The 27,013-nt window shown below is 39.9% G+C and overlaps 1 protein-coding gene and 1 non-coding gene across 12 annotated transcripts in view; both read left to right on the top strand.

The window, feature by feature from the left end:
• The window catches only part of BBX (BBX high mobility group box domain containing), a 297,900-nt gene that overhangs the window by 174,644 nt on the left and 96,243 nt on the right, over positions 1 to 27,013 (top strand). The gene's annotated exons all lie outside the window — the stretch shown is intronic.
• LOC136312356 (U6 spliceosomal RNA) lies at positions 22,847 to 22,951 on the top strand. The gene has a single exon (XR_010726953.1). It is a non-coding gene; the product is annotated as a U6 spliceosomal RNA (small nuclear RNA).

Consider the following 27,013-nt stretch of genomic DNA (forward strand, 5'->3'; position numbering starts at 1 on the left):
GCAAATGCTTTATTTTGTGAAGATGACACAGATACCTAATTTTAACTCATATGTAATTTATAGCCTGTGATAATAGTTTACTGTATATTATCCATAATTTAGGTTCATGGAGTTTTCTGTGCTTTGATTTAGAGCAGGCTGTGTCCAGGTCAGGCTGCTCTGAGAGTGGAAGCGGCGTGGCTTTCCAGCTGCAGAGACATTTATTTTAATGAGCATTTATTAAGTACTTAATACATGTATTAAGTGTGTGCACTGAGCACACACAGATAAATGAGACGTAGCCTCTTTAAGAAGTGCTTGTGTGACCAGCAGCGTTGAAAAGATCTCAAAAGCAGACTTCCATGATAGTGCTGGCTTTCTTGCTTTAGGGTTGTGTCTTTATAAAATGGGGAAAAATGTATGAAAACAAGATCTTAGTCCAGCCAAGGCTTTGTCTTTCTTCTGAATCTATAAAAGCTCCCCTCACCATGAGGACACATGCCTAATATTTCTCCATGAAGAGTTAGTCATTAAAAATTACTCTTTGCCAAAACGATTTTTAAAGTAAGTGTTAAATTTATTTACTTGCTGCCTCTTGTCTCACTGGAACAGCCCTGTCTGTGACAGCCGAGGAGGAATCAGAACTGGCATTTTTAAAGGAGAAAGTCTGGTAGCAATAAGCTGCTCCAATAAGAACGTCGAGTCTGAGACCCAGGGATCAAGGGAGGCTGGGAGGAACAAGTGTATTAGCAGAACATAATTCAAGATTTCAGCTGCTTCCTGCTGAGCCCATAAGTATTACTGTGGTTAGAAGGCGGTCAGACACTGACAAGTGAGTCTTATTTTTGGATGATGGAGGGCCGAAGAAGCCAAACCTTGCTCACTGGCCACATGGGTCTGGAAAAATTGTTTTCAGAGCAGAGTTGAGAAGTGGCATAAATGAACAGAGCTGCCTTCCCAGCTTTAACTTGTTTACCATTTCCAGGAGTTATTTATTCCCAAGGTAAAATATGCTGAAATCAGAGCAGGATTTCAGAAGCCCAAGATCTCTAAAAAGAGGCCAAGGAGTTGAAGTGGCAGCAGACATGCAGAAAGCAAGGGTGAAGCGGTTTCCAGCTAAAATGAAAATGTTGGTTGGCTTGGCTCTTACCACAGAGCCAGCTTATAAAAGCATAAGGACTTGCTGTAGTCGACAGACAGAAGGAGGCTGGGTTTGGACTCAGAAACCATGAAGACCACTATTTCTGTAATATTTGTAGGAGACCGTTTGTGACTAAGAAATTACCAGGTCTTGCTATGCCAGGCGTTAACAGGCCTCTTCAGGTACGGATAGGTCCTGGAGGGCCCTGCACATGTATTGGTAGATAAGGGCAGCACTCCTGTTTCAGCTTCCACCCTGAGTGAGTCTTCATTGCTTATAACTTTAAAAAGTGCAGATTTACAGTTCCGGATAACCTTTCATTAAATGAACCATTTGGATTTTTGTTGATCTTCTGAAACATTTAGAATTGCGCCTTCTATTTTAGAAATGCCTTCATCTCTTTGCATGGTGTGGCTAGCCAGGAGGCCTTAAACCTGCAAGAAGACTGTTTCCCACTGGGTTTTGGAGTGAGCACCTTTGTGTTGTACTACGGTAGCCTAGACAGAGGGGGTCACAGTCTACTCCCTTACCGGGATGCTTTTTTAAATAACTGAACAGTGGAAGCGTGATGGTAGTTTGAACAAATAATGCTTGAGAAACCTGTTTTAACACAGTTAAACCAATTTAGATAGCTCAAATGTAATCAACACAAATATGCATGGAAATGTTAACTGACATAAGAAGTTTTATGTCATCAGGATTATAAATGATCAGGGGGCACAGAAAATATTCAAGATGACCAAGGACACTTTAAAATATAATGTCGCTGAGCATCGCACATTCCTGAAAATATGAGGGGTGGGGAGGTTGAGGTGACTGTGGTGTTAATGTAATTACTGAGGAAAAATCCAAATGGAGGTGTTTTTTTTTAGGGATTTATAATTAACTTCTTGAAAATGTGAATTTTTAGATATCAGGTTTACTTAGAGCAGTGGTTCTCAACTAAGGGAAAATCATACACTCCCCAGGTAATGTTTGAAAATTTCTGGGCTATTAAGTCGGTGACTGGGGGAATGCTACCACCTGGAATTGGGGTTGGGGGTGAAAGGATGTGGAAGGAGCTGAGGTGTGTGCTGACTCAGCAGTGAGTGGAGACAGTATAGCCTGGCAAAGAATCAGCCCAGCCGAATGCCAAAAGTAGCCTCATTAAGAAATGCTCATTTACAGTGTACAGGATCTTCCTAAAAATTAAGCTGAACTAGATAAGTAATTGGAAGTTCCTGCTCTTGGGACTCGGAGAATGCCTGCCACAAACATAAAGAATAAGTAAGATGGTACTATAATCTTGTAGCAATTTGGGGGGTTTCTGCACTTAATATTTTATTGAAGTGAATTATCTTGTGACTAGTTTTTCTCAGTTGCTTAACTGAAGATAAATTTTATTTCCCAGTCTCAGAATAAAACTCGCAATAGGGGGGCTATACATAGGAATGCCCAGAGTCTAACACCTGATGGCTAAATAAGTCAGTCTAGACCAGTGGTAGTCAGCCTGGTCCTTCCCGCCCACTAGTGGGCATTCCAGCTTTCATGGTGGGCGGTAGCAAAGCAACCAAAGTAGAAATAAAAAGATAGATTTAACTATAGTAAGTTGTTTTATAAAGATTTATTCTGCCAAACTTAGCAAAAATCCAACATAAAGTACTTGGTAAGTAATTAGTATTATATGCTTTAACTTGCTGTAACTCTGCTTTATAAATTTTATAAAGTAAAGTTACTTCCCTACTTTATAACTCACCATTACTGTGGAACCAGTGGGCGGTTAGAAAATGTTACTACTAACAGAGATACAGAAGTGGGCGGTAGGTATAAAAAGGTTGACTACCCCTGCTCTAGAGCATGGAGAAGGCAGTACCTGCAGCTGCACCTCTAAAGCATGTTCTCAGCAGCTACTGATGATGCAGTCAAAGACAAAATGACACACTCAGCACGGGGTAATGCAAATGACAACGTAATTCGTAGTTAGAGAAACAGGTTTGGTAAATGTATTACAGATAAAACTATTTTTGTTCCTTTTTTAAAGGCAAATGGTGGATAAATTCATGAAGACATTAGGAACATGGTTGGGATTGAGTGGAACTGAGAGAAGAATAAAAGATTTAAGCAGTTTAAGACTTTTCTTTTTTCTTTTTTTTTTCTTTTTTTTTTTGTATTTTTCTGAAGCTGGAAACGGGGAGACAGTCAGACAGACTCCCGCATGCGCCGGACCAGGATCCACCCGGCACGCCCACCAGGGGCGATGCTCTGCCCCTCCGGGGCGGCGCTTTGCCGCAACCAGAGCCACTCGAGCGCCTGGGGCAGAGGCCAAGGAGCCATCCCCAGCGCCCGGGCCACCTTTGCTCCAATGGAGCCTTGCCTTCCGGGGGGGAAGAGAGAGACAGAGAGGAAGGAGGGGAGGGTGGAGAAGCAAATGGGCGCTTCTCCTATGTGCCCTGGCCGGGAATCGAACCCGGGTCCCCCACACGCCAGGCTGACGCTCTACCGCTGAGCCAACTGGCCAAGGCCGACTTTTCTTAAGACACATTTACTAGTTCCCTTTCGGTGTTTTATGTTACTGAGGTTGCAGATGATTCGCTGATTTCTTGAGCCATCTCTGATGTTTGTCTGCAAATTTAGTTATTTCTAGGACAGTTCATTCATTGAGTGCATTCTTTGAAATATGTATGCTTCAGTCAAGTGTGAAGACAGACGTGCAAGTGTGAAAATACCTATCCAAGGTGATAATGTCACCTTGGCTATGTGAATAAAATAATGTGGGGCCCAGAGAACACGCTAGCTAATCAACTCTGGCCTTTGATCCCAGTATGGAAATCACTGAAGTTTTCTGGCAATGAGACACAACAATGTTTCTGCTCTACTAGACCCAGAATATTGACTAATAAGCTAGGATGGCACTGCTATAAACAGACAGTGGGGTTTTAAATTCACTTTTAATTAGCCAATGATATGTGGAGAGTCTGCTTTCTTTCTACACATGTAGTCCAAGTATATGTGTCACTTCTTAAAACTAAAACTGTAAAACCTTCCCCAGTAATTAAATTACTGACTAAAGGTCCTTTTGTTTTAGTTGTACTCGTTATGTAGAGAAGCCGTTAATTTTGAGCAAGTGTGAAAAGATGTCACATGGTCAGAGACAGGCTCAGACAGAGACGATGACTTTCCACTACAGCTCATCAATCGGGTACCTCAGAAGTCTGCTACTTTGTTCTTTATTAAATTACATTTAAAATACTTGATTTTAAAAATAATTTACTGGCTTGCTTTTTTACTTATGAAATAATACATACCAAAAACACTAGGAAAGCATGAAGACAAAAATAAAAATGACCTTGAATGCAAATTTTATTCCATATCCATTGTGAGCATTTTGGGGTTTTTTCCCAGGCGTGTAGACACACTTTATTTTACTGTTTTATTTGTATTTCACAAAGATGCTAAGATTCGGGGTTTGATGTGCGGAAGGGTTGTATGTTTTTATAAATCTGTCCTTTATATGTTTCCTATATATCTGTAAAATAACTGCTATTTGATAAAGATGGGAGGCAAAGTTTTTTTTTTTTTTTTTCCGAGGAAAGAGACATAGCTATTTTGCTGGAGAGGAAAAACTTCAGGGTATTAGAAGGATGTCTTTATGACAGTGTTTGCCTGATGCTGAACAGAGACAGTGACACTTTTGATTACCATTTTTTAATTTTCTTTCCCAGGACTTGACTGCAGATGCTGTAAATCACTGCGGGTTCACATGCTTGAGTAGTTAATGCTCCTTTTTGAAGGTGAGCTGTCCGGCTGTCAGTCAAGAATCTAGTGAGCGCTGCCTTCATGGATGGAGTTTCCAAAGTTAGATTTGGCTTTGGCAGTCGTGTTCGAACAGAACCATATTTTATGAAATCATGAAATGCCTGACTGCCCCAGTGCAGATAGCCGTTGTCTAATACCTGTCACTCTGTCAGCTGGGAGAGAGAGAGAAACCGAGCGTGCACATGCCTGTGTTAACTTAAAAAACCTAGTTCTTTTCCATGGAAGGTGTTCTTTTCCTTACTGCCCAGAAAGAGTCTCTTGTAACGGGGACCCTTCACCTGTGATTACAGATCTTCCTTAGTGCGTCTTTCTAGTAACCGAGCTTTAGGGGCTACTACGTACCAGTTAGAGCGCTGCCATCATTTTACTGTCTCTCTTTTTATCACCTTGTAGTAAAAGACCCACACAAACAATAGCAGTTCAAGTTAAGAAAATAATTTTGAGTCAATGATATAATGCTGCGATATTTATCTTCCCTAATTGTTTAAAATGGACCGTGGAGACACTAGGGATATTTTTATTGTTTTAAAATAGGCTTGTTTCATTACTGAAGCTACATTTTTTTTTCCTGTAATATAAAATGTGAAAGGTTGAGAATAGAATTTGTTTTTAAGTATGGAAGTTAATGTTTAGGTTTAAGGTGCTCAAAATTTTTCTCATAGTGGCAGTATGTTTTGCAGTATGTTTTGCTCCCACCCAGGGAGATACTGAATGATTTTCCAGGACTGTCTGACATCACACAGAAGGAGTTGAGAGGTCTACCAGGTGGTCAGATGAAAGCTGTTACTAGAACAAGTTCTCATAGCGTCGTAGCAGGCAGAAATATCCCAGGCAGCAGAATGTAAGCAGCCACTTCTACGCTGACAACTAAAAGCTGGTAACTCACATGATTGAATTTCAGGAAACATTTTTCCCATAGATGGTAGTGGGTCCCTAACTGAATCACCAGTGTCATATGTGAACAGTGAGAGAAAAAAAAAAAAAGCTCTTTTAAGATCAAAGGCATATATCTGTATTTGGAATTTTTTCAAGAATAGTAACTTTGCAATTACAAACATACTTTTAACTGTGGTATTTTGTTATCTTGTCTTCAAAGGAGAACTGCTTGTTGATAGGCCACTTCCTGCCTTTCATCTTTTTCTCTGACCAGGGACTAAGGCAAAAAATAAAAAATGTCAGCCCCATAGTCGTGGCGATCCTTTCTTATGAGTTGTTTTATAATACGGGCAAATGAGTTAGGTATTTTAGATAGTAAATTTGGCTCTCATATAAATACAGTTTTAATTTTTGGATGGCTTTCAGATAATGTCCTGCCAGATTGGTAGCAGAGGTCAGTAGTATAATCTGTAGGGAAACTAGGGGATGGAAAATAAGAATTTATAAGCTTTATGAACCAGGACCTTATACAGACTGACTGCAGGCTGCCACCATGGAAAAGCAAGTTTTAAAGAATAGAAAACTACTTCTGATAGGAGACAGTACTCAACAAAGACCCTGATTTGTCTGCTTGGCAAGGTTCTTGTTCTCGGAATCAGCCTGAAGCTCCCTTGATCTGCTTTCCAGACGGTATTTAATCAGGTGCTTCCTGTAAAGAATTTTGAGGGTAGTAATTTAGGGCCACATTAGGCTGGTTGTAAAGTCAAACTTGAACAACCTAAACAAGATGATTTTTCTAAATGAAATGGAAGGAAGGAAAGGGAGGAAAGCTCATTCAGATTGAAGTCAAAATCTGCTGAAAATTACGTGTGAAAGATACACCATTCCCTTTCGTTATCAGCTTTTATTTTTCTTCATGGGCTCTTGCCAATGATGTGTCTGTAAGGGGGTAATGCAGGTTATTCTGCCGTGAGTAATGGACTCTGGTTTCCACTTCTCTGATTGCTTACTTTCTGCTGTAAGGAACGCCTTACAGACATTCTGCCTGCGCCACAGAGCTTTTTACCAAGGCTGTGTTTGGGCAAAAGTCCAAGTAACTTTCATTCAACTTTTCTGATTTTTGTCTTTACTGATTTTCATTTAAAATTATACAGCTTTTTGCTGTCCTATATTTTATGACCACAGAGTTTTTTTGTTGGTATGTACTTTTTCTCTGAGATATTTTATTCTTTCAATAGCAAGTAACCTGGAAAATTATATAAACTGTTCTCAAAGTAGATAATGTATTGCTTGCTCTATTTTGCAGTGGCTTTTTTCTCATTAGAATAAGAGAATAAATTACCATTTAGAAACTTTTTCTTTATTGATCCAGCTCATTTTAGAAGCTAAAATTGGCAAAGAAAGAAACCAAGAGTTCTTTGTTACCTTATTGCAAATAAATTTGGCAATTTTTAATTTTAAAAATAGCAGTTTACTCATTTGTCTTAGTAATAATACATCTTCCATGCAATCTCAGGTTTGCAATTTAGTTTACAAACAACCTGATAACAACAATATCCATTTGCTCAGAAGGGACCCAAACTTTAGCAGGGGTCCCCAAACTACGGCCCATGGGCCACATGCAGCCCCCTGAGGCCATTTATCCGGCCCCCGCCGCACTTCTGGAAGGGTACCTCTTTCATTGGTGGTCAGTGAGAGGAGCATAGTTCCCATTGAAATATTGGTCAGTTTGTTAATTTAAATTTACTTGTTCTTTATTTTAAATATTGTATTTGTTCCCATTTTGTTTTTTTACTTTAAAATAAGATATGTGCAGTGTGCATAGGAATTTGTTCATAGTTTTTTTTATAGTCCGGCCCTCCAATGGTCTGAGGGACAGTGAACTGGCCCCCTGTGTAAAAAGTTTGGGGACCCCTGCTTTAAAGTAACTCAAAGGATAACACTATTTAGTTTTACACTTAACCTTTTGTGGACTTAGTATCATATTTTAGATCTTTAAATTGACGGTGTTAGATTCTGATTGCTAAGGTTCCTTTAAATTTTAACATTGCCGTTTTTTAGTTAACCAAAATTTATATCTCATAAAATCAATATCTAGAAATAACCTTGAGAAACCTTCTGGTTTGCCTCTCTCTATTTTAGCAATAGTAGAGTCCAATTTTAGTATTAGAATAACTGTTCATACTGTTTTCCCCTTTTAATGTGTTCAGAAGGAGTCTATCTTTCTTGGTGTTAGGAATCCTGCCAGTAATTTCTGACTGCAGTATGTTTAAGGGAGCATCCTAAACAGGCCTTGGGGACAGCAGCTACAGAATTAGTGACATAGATCCTGTTATGTTGATGAATGAAGTAGCGAGAGCTCCTGTACCGCCTTCCCCTGCCTGCAACACACTTGCTTTAACCCTATTTGGTGCCTGAGATTGGCCGTAATAGAGGAAAACTTAGGAGTTAGGGCTCTATAGCTGCTGGGTAGCAGTGATTTCAAAAACTCAGAATTTTGGAAAGTTGGTGTAACATGGACTCCAGGATATTTGGGGAATATTAAATAAAGCAGATGCTATCCTGACCTGTGGTGGCACTGTGGATAGGGTGCCAGCCTGGGATGCTGAGGTCTCCAGTTCGAAACCCCAGACTTGCCCGCCCAAGACACGTATGAGAAGCAACCACGACAGGTTGATGCTTCCTGCCCCTCCCCTTTGCCTAAAACTAATAAATGAAAAATTTAAAAATAAAGCAGGTCCTAGTTGTGAAGTCATTAATCAACCAAAGAGTAGAGAGAAAAATCACCCAAGAAAATACTAATCTAGATTCTAATATTTACTTGTTATATAAAAACCATTAAATGAACTCAAGAATATTTAATAATATGGCCCTTATAAACTGCCAGGGTAAGGCAATGATTTAATTGTAGTTCAGGCTCATATTGCTAATTAAAGTGAAGTTAAATTGTACTGAGCCACTTTAGCAATATGTGGTGCATGTCACTTGAATAAGAAAATCACAGGTTAAAACTGACAAAGGCAATCATGAATTTTACCTCCGAACCCCTTGATCTTCAGAGGATTTAATGGGATTTTTTTGGTTTAATTATATTTAAAAAACACAACAGTGTTGCAACTGCCGAGTTTACTGTTTTTCCAAATGCTTCTAGAGCCGCCTACCGTGGACGAGAAGTACTGAACGGCAATGTAGCGTGACAGCTGGACCGCCGGAGTCCGAGTCCCGGAGCCCCGTGTCCTGGGTTCCCAGCTGTGTTCCCTGCGCAGGTTCCGCTCTGGGCCTCAGCTGCCTTTTCTGTAAAATGTAGATAAAGATAATTATGATTCTTGCTCCCCAGAGTTGTTTTGAGGATTAAGGGAATTGATGAGTAAAGTCACAGCAATCCCCTGGAGTGGAATCTAGTCCAGAAAGAGAAAGAGGTGTCACACCATTCTGTTCTCCCTATTCTCTGTGCTTTGTTATCCATGAAAATTCTATTTTCGGTTTTTAGTATAAAAACTATAAGGCTTCCCTTACTTACAGTGAACTGTAGTTTTCCAAACTGAAAGTAAGTATCTAAAAGGAAGTGTTTATCATTGTTTTTATTACATAGCATCTCTTTGACTTTGTAAATCCTCAATTTTTTTTTTTTTTTTACAGAGAGAGAGTCAGAGAGAGGGATAGACAGGGACAGACAGACAGGAATGGAGAGATGAGAAGCATCAATCATTAGTTTTTCGTTGCACGTTGCAACACATTAATTGTTCATTGATTGCTTTCTTATACATGCCTTGACCACGGGCCTTCAGCAGACCGAGTGACCCCTTGCTCAAGCCAGCGACCTTGGGCTCAAGCTGGTGAGCTTTTTGCTCAAACCAGATGAGCCCTCGCTCAAGCTGGCGACCTCGGGTCTCGAACCTGGGTTTTCCGCATCCCAGTCCGATGCTCTGTCTACTGCGCCACCGCCTGGTCAGGCATAAATCCTCAATATTAAGAGTACCATATCAAGTAGATATATTCTGACTGGATTACTAATACTATAAATCTGTCGGAAATTTTAGGAAGAAAAGTTTTTTATTGTCTGGAAGATCAGGTGTTGAAAGAGCAACGACAGAAGGTGCCTGGACTTGGCACAATTAATAATTTAGGGCTTTTCAAGGACAGACCCCTTCTTCTGGCTGCCATGTTTCGGGGCCCTTGGAACTCCCCTTAACTTTTCCATCGTGAAAGAGATAGATCTTCAGGACCCAGTTGGTCTCCCTCCTGGCACAGGAGTGGTGTGAAGTGATGTGAGGGGCCCAGGATGTCAAGGCCCAGTTCTGTCACATTTATTATTTTTCTGAGCTGCATATTGTAATGTTCAAATTTTCCAGTGTGTCATAAGCAGAGTTTTGCTCCATGTGATTTTTTATTATTATAATTGATTTTAATTTCATGTGATTCTTAATATATGTAAAAGTAGGGCTGAGGTGGTTTATCCTAACCAACTTGTTAGAGGTCTGAATCTCCTAGTTTTTGAAAATTCAGCATCTCCATAATAAAGCATACGCCGAATTATTAAATGTAAACAATTACTGGGGGCCTCCACGGCTTTGATTTGAAGCTATTAGAAATTGACTCTTTCTTTTAAGGAAAAAGCAAAGTGCTTTTCCATACACTTTTAAAAAGTCAGTGGGAAGTGTTATGTAAATGTTGCTAAAGTTATGCTTTCTTAATATAGAAATCTAAGAAACTACATGGAAAGTGTTTAAAATGTTGTAATTAAAAGAAAACTTAGTGAAGCTATACAAAGGTCAAAATTGGACCTAATTTCCAAATTTTAGAATCCCATGTTAGTTAATAATGGAAGAGGGTTTGCGTAAACTGGGAGAAAACAATGTGGGAAAGAGACGTTAGAGAGCTGTTGGAATTTCTTAAAGGCCCGCTCACAGGTGAGAAATTACCGCTAGTGTCAAGGCCGTGTGAGGGGCTGTGAAAGCTGATTTTTATTTTATCTTCCTAGGGGGAAGGGAGGCCTGTGCATAGGAGAGGGGGCCTCTGCACAGCCCGGTCTCAGCCGGAGATGCTGAGGTAAAATCAATTAGAGAATAATAAAAATGGGCCTCCAAGGTCATCTTGGCCAACTTGCTAACGCCTGAAGACCTTCCACAGTTTTTCTGCTTCATCAGTTGCTAATTTTGTCCTTGAACAGACTTGGCTTTCGATCCTTCTCATTTTCTGAGGTGACAACCAGGACTAGATGCTGAGTGTCCTTACTTTCAAGCTGGTTCTATTACTGGTTCCATAGTTCCCTGCTTCTCCCTGTGCAAAAACTTGACAAGCAAGAGGAAAACGAGTGTGAGAGCGTAAAAGGTAATTAGGCTTTACACCTGGCTCAGATCGTCTTTGACCAGTTTCTGTGGGATTGCAAACAGAACTCCAATTCTGTTCGCCTGTAAGCAGTACTTTCCCATGAAGTCCTAGCCAATTCTTAAGACAAGCTTGAGATTTCAGGAATGGCCAACCACCTACTTTTTTTCCAGCTCCTTCATCCCATGGAAAGTTGCAGACCCTCCCCTTAGTTTTAAATAACACAGCAGGGATCTGGATACTTCTTTTTAGGGTTTTTTCAAAGGACTATTTTTGCTGATGCCCAGAAAGAGAAGCCAGGTCAGAGCTGGCAAACTTTGCAGTTATGGCAAAGTCTGAAGTGACAGGAAATTCCTGGAATCTGGAGTTCGTCCTTGGCTGTGTTCTCAGTGACATGTGTAGTATTTAAGGGTTAAGGGGACAAATTGGGGCCATTATAGTGAATAAAGAGAATTCTTCAATTGCCAAGTGTGTGGATACCAGAATGTCTTATTATTACATACTTTCTGTTCCCTAATAGTTTGGACCACGTGTTGCACTCTATTCCATGCTATCTAGTTCCCTAATAGTTTTGCAATTATATAGATCTAATTTCACCACCATATTCTTTATTGGTACAACTCATCTTTTATGTGTGTCATCTCTCTTCATGCTAGTCCATTAACTGGTCTTGGAAAGGTTGATTTGAGATCAGGAGGCCCTTGTAGGGGAGCTCTGTAAGAGCCAGAGGAGGAATTGACCCTGGCTGTACCTCTCAAGTACGTTTTGGTAGTCATCAAACCCAGACATCTGAGAGGGCTCAGCAAGTCTCAGCGAGCCTTACCCCCCAGCTTGAGAAATGCCATATTGGGCTCTAAGTAATGTGCCAGACATTTACTGTGAGGTTGTCATTTTTGATATGCATTAGACAGTGCTGGGTTTTATTTATTTTTCCCTTAAAATCAGGCTGATCAAGCATACTTTATTCATTCCAGTCGGTTCCTCTTCAAACTCTCACCTAAATTTACATTTTTTCCCCCAGACTTACATTTATGTTACTACATATTTTACTTTCTTTTTCTTTTAATGTTTATTTTATTGATTTGAGAGGGGAGAGGGGGTGGGGAGAGACAGGAACATCAATCTGTTCCCGTATGTGCCCTGACTGGGGATCGAACCAGCAACCTCTGCTCTTCCAGATGATGCTGTAACCAACCCAGCTGTCCGGCCAGAGCCTGTTATGACATATTTTAAAATCCAGTAAATACTTGTGCATATGGAGGACCTTTTAAGATTAAATATATTCCGAGTTTTTGCTTGTGCTTAAAAAAATATTTGCAGCAAACCTAGGAAATCGTGTGCTGCCTGGGGTTATGCAGCAGGTCTGTGAGTGTCCTTTGCCTTACCCGTCATGTTGGGTGTGGGGGTGACAAGCTTTCATGATACCTGTCAAACTGTAACCCGCCAGTTGTGTTCACTGCGGAGTGCTGAGTGTAGTTGAGAAATCATGTTTGTTCCACCCTGCCTCTCAGAATAATTAGATGGAGATGCATGTGTTCCCCGTAACTAGAGCATATTTGTTCTGAAAAGACACAGCACCCGTGGGGTGTCAGTCACAAGGACTTCTGAGAGCAGTTTAGGAGCTGCAGCACAACATTCACAGAGTGCACAGTGTAGAAACATACACGAGTCACAGACACATATGCTTTCTTGTTCCACGACCGCCTCCTGTCCCCAAATATAGTAAAATGTATTTACTAAGGCTACATCCATACGAAGGACTATTTTGAAATACGAGCAGAAATGTGGAATTCCTCTGGCTAACATAAATGCTGAGAGACTAATTAAATGCTGCAAAGGATTGTAGGCCACTTAAATGCTAAGAAGGCTTATAAAATGGAATTACTTTCCCTTCCAAAATAATTGTATTGATTAAAAACTAAAATCAGTGATAGTTAGATGGAAGAAAGTACCCGTGTTCTGTGATTAGTGCCCAGAGCCTTCAGCTGTGTCTCTGGTTTGCGCCTTAATGGCATTGGAAAGATTAAAGTAAATGTCTCTGAGACGTCTCTCAGTAAGTGATAAAAGGGACATAATTATACCCCCTTCAAGGATTGTGTAATATTAAGTAAGTTAATGCATGCAGTAAAGACTTTATAAACAATAACGTGTAACATAATTGGGAAGTAGCAATTAAGGTAGTCCAGGAGGTCTTAATAGCAGTACTGATTTTTCTCATTAGAAAATATGTTTAGAACTTACTAACAAAATGGACTCAAACTTTATATTGTAAAGAGCTTTATTATAAAAATGAAAATAATTTCTTAGATATGTCATCAAAATAACTTCCATCTTTGAAAAAGAAAATGGAAGAGAAAACAGAGTGGGCAGATGGGTAGCACTGTAGCCCCTGCTGTTGATTATGCATTTTGCCCACGAACTCTGTGGCCATGACAGATCGCTGTGTACGTAAATAAGAGTGCTCCCTTCCCTGTGCCTCCCTCACGTCACGCCACTGAGTTAGTGTGGAGAGACTGCTTATAGGTACTCACACAAAATACCATGGAGATTCCAGGCAGAAAGGAACTGAATTAATGAGAAGTGGTCTTAGTAGCATTAAGAATATTACTTAGGGGAAAAGTGATTCTCAATTTGAAAATTCCTGCATTTAACTCAATACACTATAATTAGATGATTGCTTCTTCTCCCTAAAATCAGTGAACGCCAATGCCTTGATACAGAAGAGTTCTTAAATGATTTTCCAGGTTTATATGGTTTATTCTTCTTTATAGAGGGACTTCTGTTTTCTTTATATTATAAAGCATTACTTTAACCTTTGTATTTAAATAGGATGCCAGGATATAAAAATTCATCCAGCAGAGGGAGCAGATTTATGTAAATTAGACTGTAAGAAAAATACTCCCAGATGCCTCAGTAAAAACGTATCTTGTGGGTAGTGCCGTTCTCATACTGTGTACAGAGAGGAAGGAGGGCTGAATTAGGGTCATACGGAAACATCTAGCTACTTCTACTCTCCTCTGGGGAGAGAGGGGCAAGCAGATACACTGTTCACAAACTTGGGGGATATTTCAAAATGAATATGAAGTGATCAAACATCCCCTCAGTTTTGTGAGTAGCGTAATGTACAAATGGTTTCTGGTTAATTCTATGAAATGAATTTAAAACAAATCTATAAATTTAATACATTTAGTAAATGAAAACAAGATTTTCAGTATTTGGTATGGTGGTTAAAATACATTCAGCCCAAACACCTGGAAAGAAAATACAAGGAAGGGCTGAGGATCTGAACAGGACCCTGTTGTGACTCTGGACCGGCAGATCAGCACTTTGATATCATGTGCATTAAATCAGAAAATAGGACTACATATAAGAAAAAATGTCACTGAGTGTGAAGCAAATCTAAAACAAATGATTTTTTGTTTGTTTAACTCTAGCTAAATAGAAAATATAAATGTATCGTAGCTTGCTATACATTCAAATTAATTTCCTAGACAAATGTGCAGTCTGATATACAATCATTAAATTCATGTTTTTTAAAGCATTTATTAAAATACACACTATATTTAGCCTGACCAGGTGGTAGTGCCCTGGATAGAGTGTTGGCCTGGGACACAGAGAATCCAGGTTCTAAACCCTGAGGACTCCGGCTTGAGCGTGGGATCATAGATATTACCCATTGTCATGGGCTTGAGCCCACAGGTTGCTGGCTTGAAGCCCAAGATCGCTGACTTGAGCCCAAGGTCACAGCTTGGACAAGGGATCACTGGCTAGGCTGTAGCCCCCCATCAAGGCACATATGAGAAAGCAGTGAACAACCAAGGTACCACAACGATGAATTGATGCCTTTCATCTCATCTCTCTCCCTTCCTATCTGTCTGTTCCTATCTGTCCCTCTCTCTCTGTCTCTGTCGTTCTAACTAAATATATATATATATCAATATATATAATATTTATTATATAATATAATATATAATATACTTATATATTTATATAAATATAAATATATTATCTGTTATATTTAAGGCAGCATTCTAAGCATTTAAGACTGAAGATAAGTAACATCCTATGTTCATGTAATATATAATCTAGTAAATGATGAGTTAACTCAGTTCTAGTGTAAAACAGTGGGCATTTAGAAGCTGGGATAAGCTACTTCAGTAAATACTATAACTACTAAAATGAGAAATATTGATTCTTTGGTAGAAAGTAAAGACCGAGAGATTTTGCTTTAAGTGAACTAAATTTAACTGTAACTTATTTCTCATTTTTTTTAGATTAAAGAATATAGCTTAGGAAAAAGAGATTCCAGCAGGAGATACAGATTGTTGATTCTCAACTAAACCATTCTTTTGGAAAGGGGAGGGAGAGAGAAGCAGAGACATGTTTCCACTTAGTTGTGCCATTTATTGCTTCTCATGTGTGCCCTGACTGGGCCTGAACTGAGGAGCTTGGGACCAAATCAGCAGCACCCTCAGGGTGAAGCCGGGACTTTGCGGATCCAGGACCCGGTTTAGACCAGTGACCTCGTCACTCGGGCAGGGCTCTATCCACTGCACCGCCAGCTAGGGCTGAAGCATTCCTTTTAGTTAGTTGTTGTTTTTTGTTTTTTTTTTTTGCTTAAGTTTGATAGATCAGGATGAGTGAAGACATCCAAACCCTTTTTTTTTTAAGGTTTTATCTATTGGTCCAGGTTGGTTTGCTCAGTGGTAGAGCATCAGCCCAGCATGCCGATGTCCCAGGTTGATCCCTGGTCAGGACACACATGAGAAGTGACCATCTGCTTCTCTTCCCCTCCGTCTTCCCCTTTTCTCTCTCTTCCCCTCTCGCAGCCAGTGGCTTGGACACTGAAAGTACCTCAGTTGATTCGAGCTTCGGGCCCAGATGGGGGTTGCCGGGTGGATTCTGGTCGGGGAGCATGTGGGAATCAGTCTCAGTATCTCACCTCCTCTCTCTTAAAAATACAAAAGATTTTATTTACTGATTTTAGAGAGAGGAGAGAGAGAGAGAAAGGGGCAGGGGGAGGAGCAGGAAGCATTAACTCATGGAGTTGCTTCTCATATGTGCCTTGACCTGGCAAGTCCAGGTTATGAACAAGTGACCAGCGTTCCAGGTCGGCACTACCCACTGCACCACCACAGGTCAGGCTCTGGACATGTTCTTTTCATTGTTATTTTTAGACTTAAGCCTAAATCATATAAATGAAAAAAAGTGATTATTTTTTCAACTTGGACCATTTTAGATGAATTTTAATAGATTTACTTTTTAAAATGTGTGCTATCACTCCTAAAATTTAAAGGGCTTTCTGTATACTGGTATGCAAACTTATCAGTGTTCTGTGATGGGTAAGGGAGAAAAGGGAAGAGATAATTATTTGTCTGGTGAGGTCAAAATTATTTGCTAAGAGTCATTTTGACATCTGCTGCCTAGAAACTATTTCTAAACCAGTAAACTCGCCAGGTGTTCTGGTTTGGTAGTTTGAGGAAGCCGTCTGAGTGGGTGTCAGGAGTTTGTGCGATGCAGGATCACAGAGCGAGAGAAGGGAAGAGCAGTGCATCATGGGGAGGGGGTAGAAAAGGAGCAGCAGTAAAAGAGGAGAAGGGATAAAGGCAATAGGATCGGACTTCGGGGAACAGACCTGCAGCTCATTCGTTCAAGTATTTGCCCAGAGCGTGCCTGGCTCTGTCTCAGACCCAGGAGATACCATGGTGAACATTCCTCGGCCCTTGTTCTCTGTTACAGTCAAGTGGGATAGAAAGAAGGAAACAGACCATTCCATTGTGGGTTATTGAGTACAGAGGGCTCTGGGGCACACAGGAAGCGCCCCTCTCAGACTAGAAAGGGCCAACAGAGAATTGAGTTTGAGGTAAGAGCCAAGCCAAGCCCTGAAGCAGGGCTGAGAGTTGCTCTGTGAGGGACCTGTGTTGCAGATACCATGAGGTCATAGTCCATGGCATTCCAGGGGGTGGCCTTGGCTCGGTGTGGGCCGAGCTTCAAGAGGGAGAATGGAGCAAAGAAACATGAGCCTTAGAAGTAAACAGGGGCCGAGTCAGCAGGAGTCTTTTTTGTTATGTGAAGGAAGAAGTTTGGTCTTTTTCCTGAGTACATTGCAAGACTAATTAAAAGAGCTCATGCAAGAAGAGGGTGTGAGCAGAAATTGGTAGTGTGGAGAATTGAAGCCAGCAGCTACAGGGATGAAGACCAGACAGCTAACCCAATGTGGTAAGGATGGAGAGGAGTGGACCACATGGAAGAGGTAGAAGGGACAGGACAGAACCTGGTGGGAGAGTAATTAAGGCAAGAAGCCAGTTGCAATGATTTGAATTTACAGTGAGAAAATGGAAGAGTTATGTATGCTTTCCAAATGTTTATGTGAAGAAGGTTACCAGTTTAAAGTCTGCATGCCTGACGCTTTGAAATGTCAGAGTCTGAAGTAAAGAAAGGCTTGTTGATAGAGAAGCTGCCATCCAAGAAGATGGAAGACCTACTCTTCAAATTCAACTTAAGAAATTACAGAGTTGAGACTACTTTTATGTCAAGGGAAGATAAAATGGGAAGGGCAAGAGGTAGTTGACAATCACAGACATCTGGGTGCCAGTAAGGGTCCAAGGACGATTTTGCTAGATGATGTGAGTCCTATCACAAGATTCCTGCAAATCTTTGATAAACAGTACATACTTCCCTTATCTCCTCAGGGAAGGGACTGTTTTTGTAAAAACTCGAGACAAACAGAATTCCTCTAATGGTTGACATGTGTTTGTGCAAGACTAGGCAGAAGCAATTAGCCTGAAGGCCACGGGACCAGAGCAGGCTTGAACAAGAAATCTGAGAGGCCAGGATTTCTCTCTGTTCCAGGAAGGAATATCCATTTCTTGTCATGTCCTCCAGAGATATGGTGGAGGCAGAGGCCAGGCCCAGACAAGGAATTTTCCCAGAGAGGCTAGAAATCAAAGATGTAAGCGTGAATCATAGTGAGGTGAGAAGCCAGAGCCTGTGATGTGACGTGGTTGGAATGAGTTCTGAGTGCTTTCTAGGAAATCAGAACCAAGAAGATGAGGAACCAAGTGAGTAAATGAAGTACAAGGTAGAACCTGTCAGCCGTGTTAGTACCAGGCAGGCCCGTTCTTGGATGTTGGTTGTGTGGCTCAGAGTCAGGCAGTCTCCTCTTCTGAGGGCTGGGCTAGTTTTTACAAAAAACAGGATTACCTAAAGGAGGAGGGGTATTCAGAGAGGGCTTTAGACACTATCTAGAAGGAACTGTTGACAGTTTGTCAATAGTTCATCAATAGCCCAGAGTAGCAGGAAGGGAGAGTAAAAGCACAGATTGGGAGTGAAAGGAGTTGACCTTGAATCTTTGCCTTTGACAGATGATGGAAGAAGAAACAAGTTTTGAAATTGGTAGGCAAGGGGCTTTGGAAGAGTCCACATATGAAGATGATCCTGTTAAGCAGGAGGTAGAAGTCCAAGTCACCCCCACACAGCAGCCGTCGGTACTAGTCTAAACGCGTGTTCCAATGGCTTTATTCCCTTCTCTGGTTGTTTGTCAGGAACTCTCATTTTTCTCTCAGAATAGGATATCAGAGCATCCCCTTCCGCTCCCCAGCTCTCTTCTTCTTTCATAATTGGCCTGCTAATAAACCTCAGCCCTGCACTCATTCCATCGTTCTTCTTCTCCAGGTCTGCCCCCGTTACCATTTATTAGGGTAACTGGGATTGCGGTGAGAAACACAGTATGGAGAAGTCATTGGAAGCTCAGGCTCTGGGGACAGAAGACCTAGATTTGAATCCGGGCTCCTCCACGTATTGCCAGAGTGGCCTTTGACATATTGCCAAAGCTTTGTCATTCTCAGTTACTTCGTTTTTTAAAAATTGATTTGAGAGAGAAAGAGGAAGAGAGAGAGATAGAAGCATTCATTTATTGTTCCGTTTAGCTATGCATTCACTCATTGGTTGCTTCCCAAGTGTGCCCTGACAAGAATCACACCTACAGCCTCAGTGTTTCAGGACGACATTCTGAGTGAGTAAGCAGCCAAGGCCTCAGCTGCTTCATTTTAAAAATGTGACCTTATAATACTTTTCTCCAAGAGTGGTATCAAGGATTAAAGAAATTAATTCATATAAAGTATTTAGCATGTAACAAACTTTCAATGAAAAGTGTATTTTGCAGACAACATTGTATAATGGTCAAGAAACAGCTCTGAAGCCAGACCTCCTGAGTTCAAATACTGGCTCTGCCAATATGTGCTGGCAGTGTGACATTGGACATTAGGTCATTTACAAACATAATGCATAGTCATCAGGTGATCAGTAAATACATAGTCAACTGCACTGACGATAGAGGAGGAGACTCCACGAGCTTGTCTTCCTTCTTGTGCTTTGACTTCTCTCCAGAGCTATAATTATGTCCTACTTATGTGACAAATGCATGTAATAAAAAAGCCTTTGTTAATCTGTTTTCTGTGCCTCAGTTTTCTCATCTGCAGAAAAGGAGATAATAATACTCTATACTTCTTAGGCTTGTTGTGAGTTGAGAGAATGAATAAAGCTCTTAGTTTTTGACGCAAGGAAGCAATATGTTATATATGTTTACTTGCATTTTATATAAATCTAAATTTATGTAAAATTATTTATTTTAATAAAACATTATTATGCTCACTCATCATCAGTAGGGGTTGAGGAGAAACCAAGAATTGGTGACGGTCACTGTGACACTGGATGAGACTGAATAAGACAATGAGAAGGATTTCTGACTGGCACTGAGACTGGAAACCTGACAGTGGTATCAGACCGTGTGAGCAGCTGGCGAGCCGGGGGCAGACCTGGAGAAGAAGAACGATGGAATGAGTGCAGGGCTGAGGTTTATTAGCAGGCCGATTATGAAAGAAGAAGAGAGCTGGGGAGCGGAAGGGGATGCTCTGATATCCTATTCTGAGAGAAAAATGAGAGTTCCTGACAAACAACCAGAGAAGGGAATAAAGCCATTGGAACACGCGTTTAGACTAGTACCGACGGCTGCTGTGTGGGGGTGACTTGGACTTCATTATCTTTATTGTATCACCTTGTCATTCCACCCGTTTCTGTTCTCTCTCCCCTCCCCTCCTGAACAGCCCTTGCTAGGTTCTTATTTTTCCTCCTCTGCATATTTTCTTTTCAAGCCTAATATCTTGTCTGCCTTCCAGCAAAACAACATAAAGAAACGTATAATAAGAAAATGAAGAAGTATTGTTTCTATATTTACTTTGCCACATATTCTTTGAGCATGTGGCACAGTGATGTTTGCTCTGACAGATCCAGAAAAAACAAAACAAAACACATCTGGCATGTTCATTACCCTCCAGGGTCTCAGTGGGAGGAATTCACATGAAATTATTATGCACGTATTGTACATAAAAATGATAATTGTTACACAATCAAATGTCAAAAAATAAGGCAAAGCTATTGAATGTGGGTGGTCAAAAAAAGGTGCTTGGGAAGAAAAGACATGAGCTGGGGCAAATAAAGACAGCCTTTTAGAAATGGGATTGAGAGAGGCTTGCACGGGAAATGAGAATGGGGTTTGTGGTGCAGAGTGTGGGTCTGGGAGATCAGAGGACACAGTGGGCAGCACAGGACCGGGCTGGCTAACGGCCAAAGCCAGCCTGGCAGGAGAGCAGAGGCGGGTGGTGAGTTGAAGGGAGGCAAGGCTGGGCACATAACACCCAAGTGCATAGCTTGCCAAGGCATCAATAAGTATGTGTTTTGATGCATTGAGAATAAATGAGAAAGAGACTCCTATGAGCTTATATTCTTGTACTTCACATTCTTGTCATTGTGATAATTATATCCTAACCATGTAATAAGTGCATTAAAAAAGAAAACCTTTGTTAATTTAGAAACTAAAAACTAGGACTGTTGAAAAACAGGAATGTGATGGCTTTCTGATTAAGAACATAGACATCATCATAAAATTATAGGAAAACAGAAAACTGGCTTTTTGTTGGGTGCGGGGTTGGGGCGTGGTCTGGTGGGAAACATATCCTAGCCTGTTACTGAATTCTTTATGTAAACAGCTTTTCCTCAACCACCCCTTTTGATGCCTTATCTCTTTTCAAGGTAGCTGCTGTCTCTATCTGTAACCTAAGGCAGCCGCATTTTTGAGAACCACGTTAAGCTCTCCCAAGACTAAATGTCAGGGACTACAAGTATTAGAGATCATCTATATTCCTTCATGGGGCAAGGGCACAGGGACCAGAACTGCAAGTACAGTTAAGCCCTTCTTTGAATAGTGGGTGCCTTATTAGTATTCATGAGGAGCATGTAGATAACATCTTGACAGAGTTAAGGTTTCAACTTGAAGAGCCACTGCTTTTCAATAAGGAGTGTATTTAAAGATACTCCGTGCATGAATAGAGAGACCAAATTGCTTCTAAAAAGAGAATATTGCTTTATTGAATGAGATATTTTTTATTTAATCTATCTACAGTTTAGAATTGTCATTAGAATTACAATAAATAATGATTAGCACTTGTAGGGCTTTTATCTTCAAAGAGTCATAGAGTGAATCTAATTTAATTGTGGCTTGAAGCCGGCAGAGATGTGCTCTTGCTCTTCTCCCGAGCAGGCCCTCTTGCTGTCTGTGGGCATTTCCATGGCCCATGGCTCTCTGTTTTATGGGAGATGCCTCGAGAGTCAGATGGGAGTCTTCCTGTTAGAACTCCTTGTCCTAGCTGAGCATCTGTGCTCTCAAGTTCGGCCTCCTGGTTGCAGTGCCAGCTCCTACTCTGCTTTTGTGTGACCGTCAGCAAGTGACTTACCCTCAACTTCTTTATCCGGGACTCACAGTACCGGCCTCAGAGAGTGTTCATGTGAGAATCAATGAGATAATATTAATATATACTTAGCACATCATTTTTTGATAAATATTAGCTATGTATTAGTAGCGTTTTAAAGTTATTACTAAGAACTTGTCATTCTGGAAAGTTGATATATGTGATAAAGTGTTAGGTGAGAAAATTATAAGACAATAAATACCTTTTTCAGAAACTGCTGCTGTGTACCCGACTCAGTAAACACTGGGACGAAAGGAGGAAGCCACGGTGCCTTCTCCCTAGAAGTTCCAGTTTGTTGGAAGGGGGTGGGAATAGATAAAACTAACTGTAGAACAGTGTGATGACGGCTTGACCTAACTAGGTCAGGCACAAAGTTCAGGAGATTTTGACTTAAGGGTTTCACAGAAAGTTTTCGAGAGGAATGCAACCCGAGCCTTGGAGGATGAGAACAGAAAACAGGAGAATTTTAGGGTGAGCAAGGCTACAGAGTTGGGGCGCTTGCCAGCTTCTCTGTCAACAAGATACCCTGACAGATCGAAGCAAGCAGTGTCTTGAAAGCAGCAGGCCTCTTCTGGAAGATTTGAAGTAGATGGGTCTTATTTATGTGGGAGCTCTAGCGCTACCACTCGGTCACTGCTTCTCTGGGCTCTTCCTGCCTCTTCTCTGTAGGCCCGAGAGAGCTGCGAAGCTCTGCAGTCTGAGTCGGACCCACAGAAGGCCTTCCTTGTGGTTAGACTCTGTGGTTTTCTAACGGCGAGGTTTCAGGGGCCCTCCTTACCTTCCTCTGTCTCATTGCATCTGAATGTCCATCGATACGATTTGAATGGAAGTTTATTGGCCACTTTGGAAACAGTTTAAACCCTATAAAATACCCCGGTGACACAAATTCCCTCAACGTTTTAAAGACTGGCGTGTACTCTCGTTGCTTGAGCAGCACATATACTAAAACTGGAACGATAACAGAGAAGATTAGCGTGGACCCTGCGCAAGGATGACGCGCAAATAAAGATTGAAGTGCACTGATTGCCTAAGTTGTAAGACAAGGTACTAGAAAGGCTGAGAGGACCTTATGCACAAACCACGACTGCACCAAAACACTGTTTCTGACTGAGTATTACTCAAAGAAAAGGAAGTTTTCCATCTTTTTTTTTTCCAGTTTCTGAGGCTAGCAGTCACGTCATCTGGGTCACGTATGGATCGCTGTTAAATGGGAGACATCTGTGCTTGCCTGAACAGCACCTTGTGCTTTGTTTTAGCGATCAGATGTTGCCAGTTACCGTATTTTTCGCTTCAGAAGACACACCTGACCATAAGATACACCTAGGGTTTTAAGGAGGAAAATAAGAAAAAATATATTCTGAACCAAGTGATGTGTTAAAATATTTAATAAAATACCATATTTTGTGCTCCATCAGACGCACAGGCATTTTACCCTCCGCTTTTGGGGAGAAAAAAGTGCGTCTTATGGAGTGAAAAATATGGTAATCCCATACTCCTTCTACAAAGCTTATGGGTTAAGGGACGATTTACGAACATTGAGTCAGAGCCTTCTAGGTGCCAGGTTCTGCACTGGATCTTCTATAAATAGTGTTCCCCCAGTAGAGCTGCTGTTCATTCAGTTTTAACATATGAGGAAGGATCAGCAAGATTAATAACTTTACAACTAATAGTGGCAGAGGCAGGATTCTAAATGAGACTTGTCAGGCTCTGTGTCCATTTTTTCCTGTTGTTAAATGAGGTGTTTGCTTTGTACTGTTTCTTCTATGATATTTCTTCTTTAAATTTCTCATGAAAATTAAACTCAATCGGTAAAGGTCTTCATGAATGGGCTTGCTGCATTTGAAGAATACAATTAAGTGAAGTTTTTCTTAATTTATCACCTAGATGATTAACATTTAATTCAGTACAATGAGTGTCTAATTGCTTATCCTGGTATAGAAAGGGACACACATGGTTTGTTTTGTTTTTATAAGATAAAAGAATATTTTGGGTATGTACATTCAGCCAGCATCATTTAACAATTTTAGCAGCATAATTTGTTACTGAGTCATCAAGTAGTCCACTGACAGCTAAATAACCTAACTTCAGTTACTCTAGAATTGCAGTGTAGAGTGGAAAAATGACCCCTTTTGAATAAAGTCTAACAATTGCTTCATTTATTTTATATAGATTGTTGGCTTAATATGCACTTGTTCAAGAACAAGAAGACAAACTTTACAATGTGTGTGGGTTTTAGTGGCAAATAATTACAAGGGTGTAGTCCTCTGTTACAATAAAAAGTTAACAATTTTTTCTCTCCCTCATTGTTGAAATAAGATGGTGACAAAGTTAAGTCTCAAAGTTCTACCTTCTGTGCCCATCTTTCTCACTTTGTCTTTGTCTTTTCATGCATTCTTCTCCCTTGCTTTCCTTCTTCTCTTTTGCTTGCTTATTCCGAATGACAGGCAGGAACAGTTTTTTCCCCACTCTTTTGCCTTCTTTTAATACTTTGAAAATAGATCCATAGAGAATTAAAAACTAATTAGGTAACTATAAATTATTAAAGTTTCCAGTTAGTCGTGTGAGGTATTTCATTGTCGTCAGATCAGTTACACTTTACTTGACTATTTTGCCGGAAGTATGCTCTGTCCGATTTACTTCCTCATTGATTCACCTTTCATTCAGGCTAGGAACATTTCTTGCGCAGCAGCCGCTGTGTTCTAGGCTCTGTGCTAAGGGTTGTCGGCCTCACTGCCTGGGTGCTTCTCACACACATGCCACCTTGGGCTGCATATTAGTTATACACAATTTTCAGCTCCCCACCCTCCTTTTCCCCACTTAGGAAATAATATCTGAATTTAGGAGAATGAGAGAGAGGGAAGCTAATTCTGAAACCATTCTAGTGTATAAAAATAGTGAAATATCGCCATAATTCAGCTTGGACACTCATATAAACTGCTCACAAAAATTAGGGGCTATATTATTGCTCCACATTTGTTTTTGAAATATCCCCTAATTTTTGTGAGCAGAAAAATTGCTTATAATGACCCTGGTCTTGATGTTCTGGTGAGCCAGGATGATTCTAGATATACAATGATAAGTAAAGTCTTGTATCATCAAGAAAAAGGCCTGGTGATGGAGGTAGGATATATCCAAATAATTGTTATTTAACGTAAAATATGGTAAATATCATTAATACAAAATCTTTCTAATGCATTTCTAGGAAGGAGAGATTAATTTAGGGAGCATCAGAAGAGATCTGTAATATCTGTATCAATAGTGGCATGTGAGCTACATGACTAGAATTAGAACAGTTGTGGGGGTTAGGGATTTATGTGATTATTTTGAACCCAAAAGCTACATATACGATCCATTAATTTGATTCTTGATATTCTATTTTCTGCTTGAATACTGAAATTATACATATATACATAAACGCACATATACTTAAACACATTCAATGAAATAGCATAATCAGAATCCTTATGGCTAAATGATTTATTTTTCTATAGATATTGGCATTCACTTTGACCTTATAGTTGATAACAACTTATAGTTTCCCATTGATTTCTGTTACTGTTTAAAAAGTGTGTTATCTCATAAAATATTGGGCTTCTGGTATGAGTTTAATTACCACTCAAGCAGCTCATCCTAAAGTGATTAATAAGCCGCAAAAATAACCATTTCCTCTTCTCTCTGTATAGCATTGGTATTTTTAGAAATTGGGTTTCCTTTGCTAAATTTTATTTGTAGATAGAACATGAATTGTTAAATGGTCTATTGTCATCAATTCACAAGAAATCTTTGTTCCTTTATTAAGCATATACCAGATAACTAATTCCATTTAGAGTTTTCAGTAACTTCCTCTACTCTTGAGGCAGCTACACAAACCATGTAACTGCTTTAGATACTCAGCAGAAGTTTCTTGCTAAGAAAACCCTAAGAACATGGTTTTTTGTTCTCTTCCTTTTAGTTAAAATTTTTTCTTGACTAGACATGACTTTTAATAAATTAATGAGGATTTTTATCAAAATAAATATTTTAAAAATATTTTAATAAATAAGGAATTTTTATTGCAGCATAGGAAATCATGTGAATGTTCATCAATAGTAGAATAATTTAATAAATTATGATACATTCTTATTTTGTAATATTACAGTTATTATTAGATAAATGAGAATGATCGAGGTATACTGACTTAGAAGAACATTGTGATACAGGCAATATAAAACTAGTAGTGGCTGTGTTTGTTTTATTTGTATATAAAATGGTACAGAATGATAGAGTTCTCAAGGATATTAAAATTGCATAGGATAGACGAGACAGATAAGAGGGGGAAGTTAATACAGAAGAGAATTTAGAAATAGACTCATACACGTGTGGTAATATTGGTAGGATAAAAGTGATATTTCCAAGGAATGGGAGAAGCCTGGATTATTTAATAAATGGTGTTAGAAAAGTTGTCTGAGGTATTTGGAAAAAATAAGCTATTTCCCTTCATCAATCCTTTATGAGAATGAATTCTAGGTTAAGTATTTAAATGTTTTAAAATAATAAAGTCATGCAAGGTCTAAAAGGAGGCATTGTTGTTGTTTTTTTTTTTTAATTTGAGGTGAACAAAACCTAAGCATGACCCCACAACCAGAAATAACTTAAAAAGGATAAATTTGCTTACACCATATTGTTTTGAAGGCTTAAGAACTGGATGAATCTCGAAACTATATATTTATACATGTAGCCCCATTTTTAGCAACATGGCGTTAAAGGCTTATTGATATCACTTTGCAAGCATTTGGACCAACACAAACTTACCCGGACCAAAGAGGCCATTACCCTGTGTTTTTAGCAACTACATTTGTGTTTGCGATGGTCATCATGAACCATTTAAGGTGATGGCATTTAACTTTCTTATTTGAATATTTGCATGAGTATATTTAAACCATAATTTGTATATTGTTACTTCAAATGGATGAATGAAAAATAATAAATCATACAGATTGTGATAAAATATATAAGAAACTGGACATGTACAGTTTACCTTTGGGTGTTGGGGCTGGACGTGATGACAGACCTCATTTCATGCTATTTTCACCTTTATAATATTAATGTA

Source organism: Saccopteryx bilineata, chromosome 8 (assembly GCF_036850765.1).
Source record: "Saccopteryx bilineata isolate mSacBil1 chromosome 8, mSacBil1_pri_phased_curated, whole genome shotgun sequence".
Classification (NCBI taxonomy): domain Eukaryota; kingdom Metazoa; phylum Chordata; class Mammalia; order Chiroptera; family Emballonuridae; genus Saccopteryx; species Saccopteryx bilineata.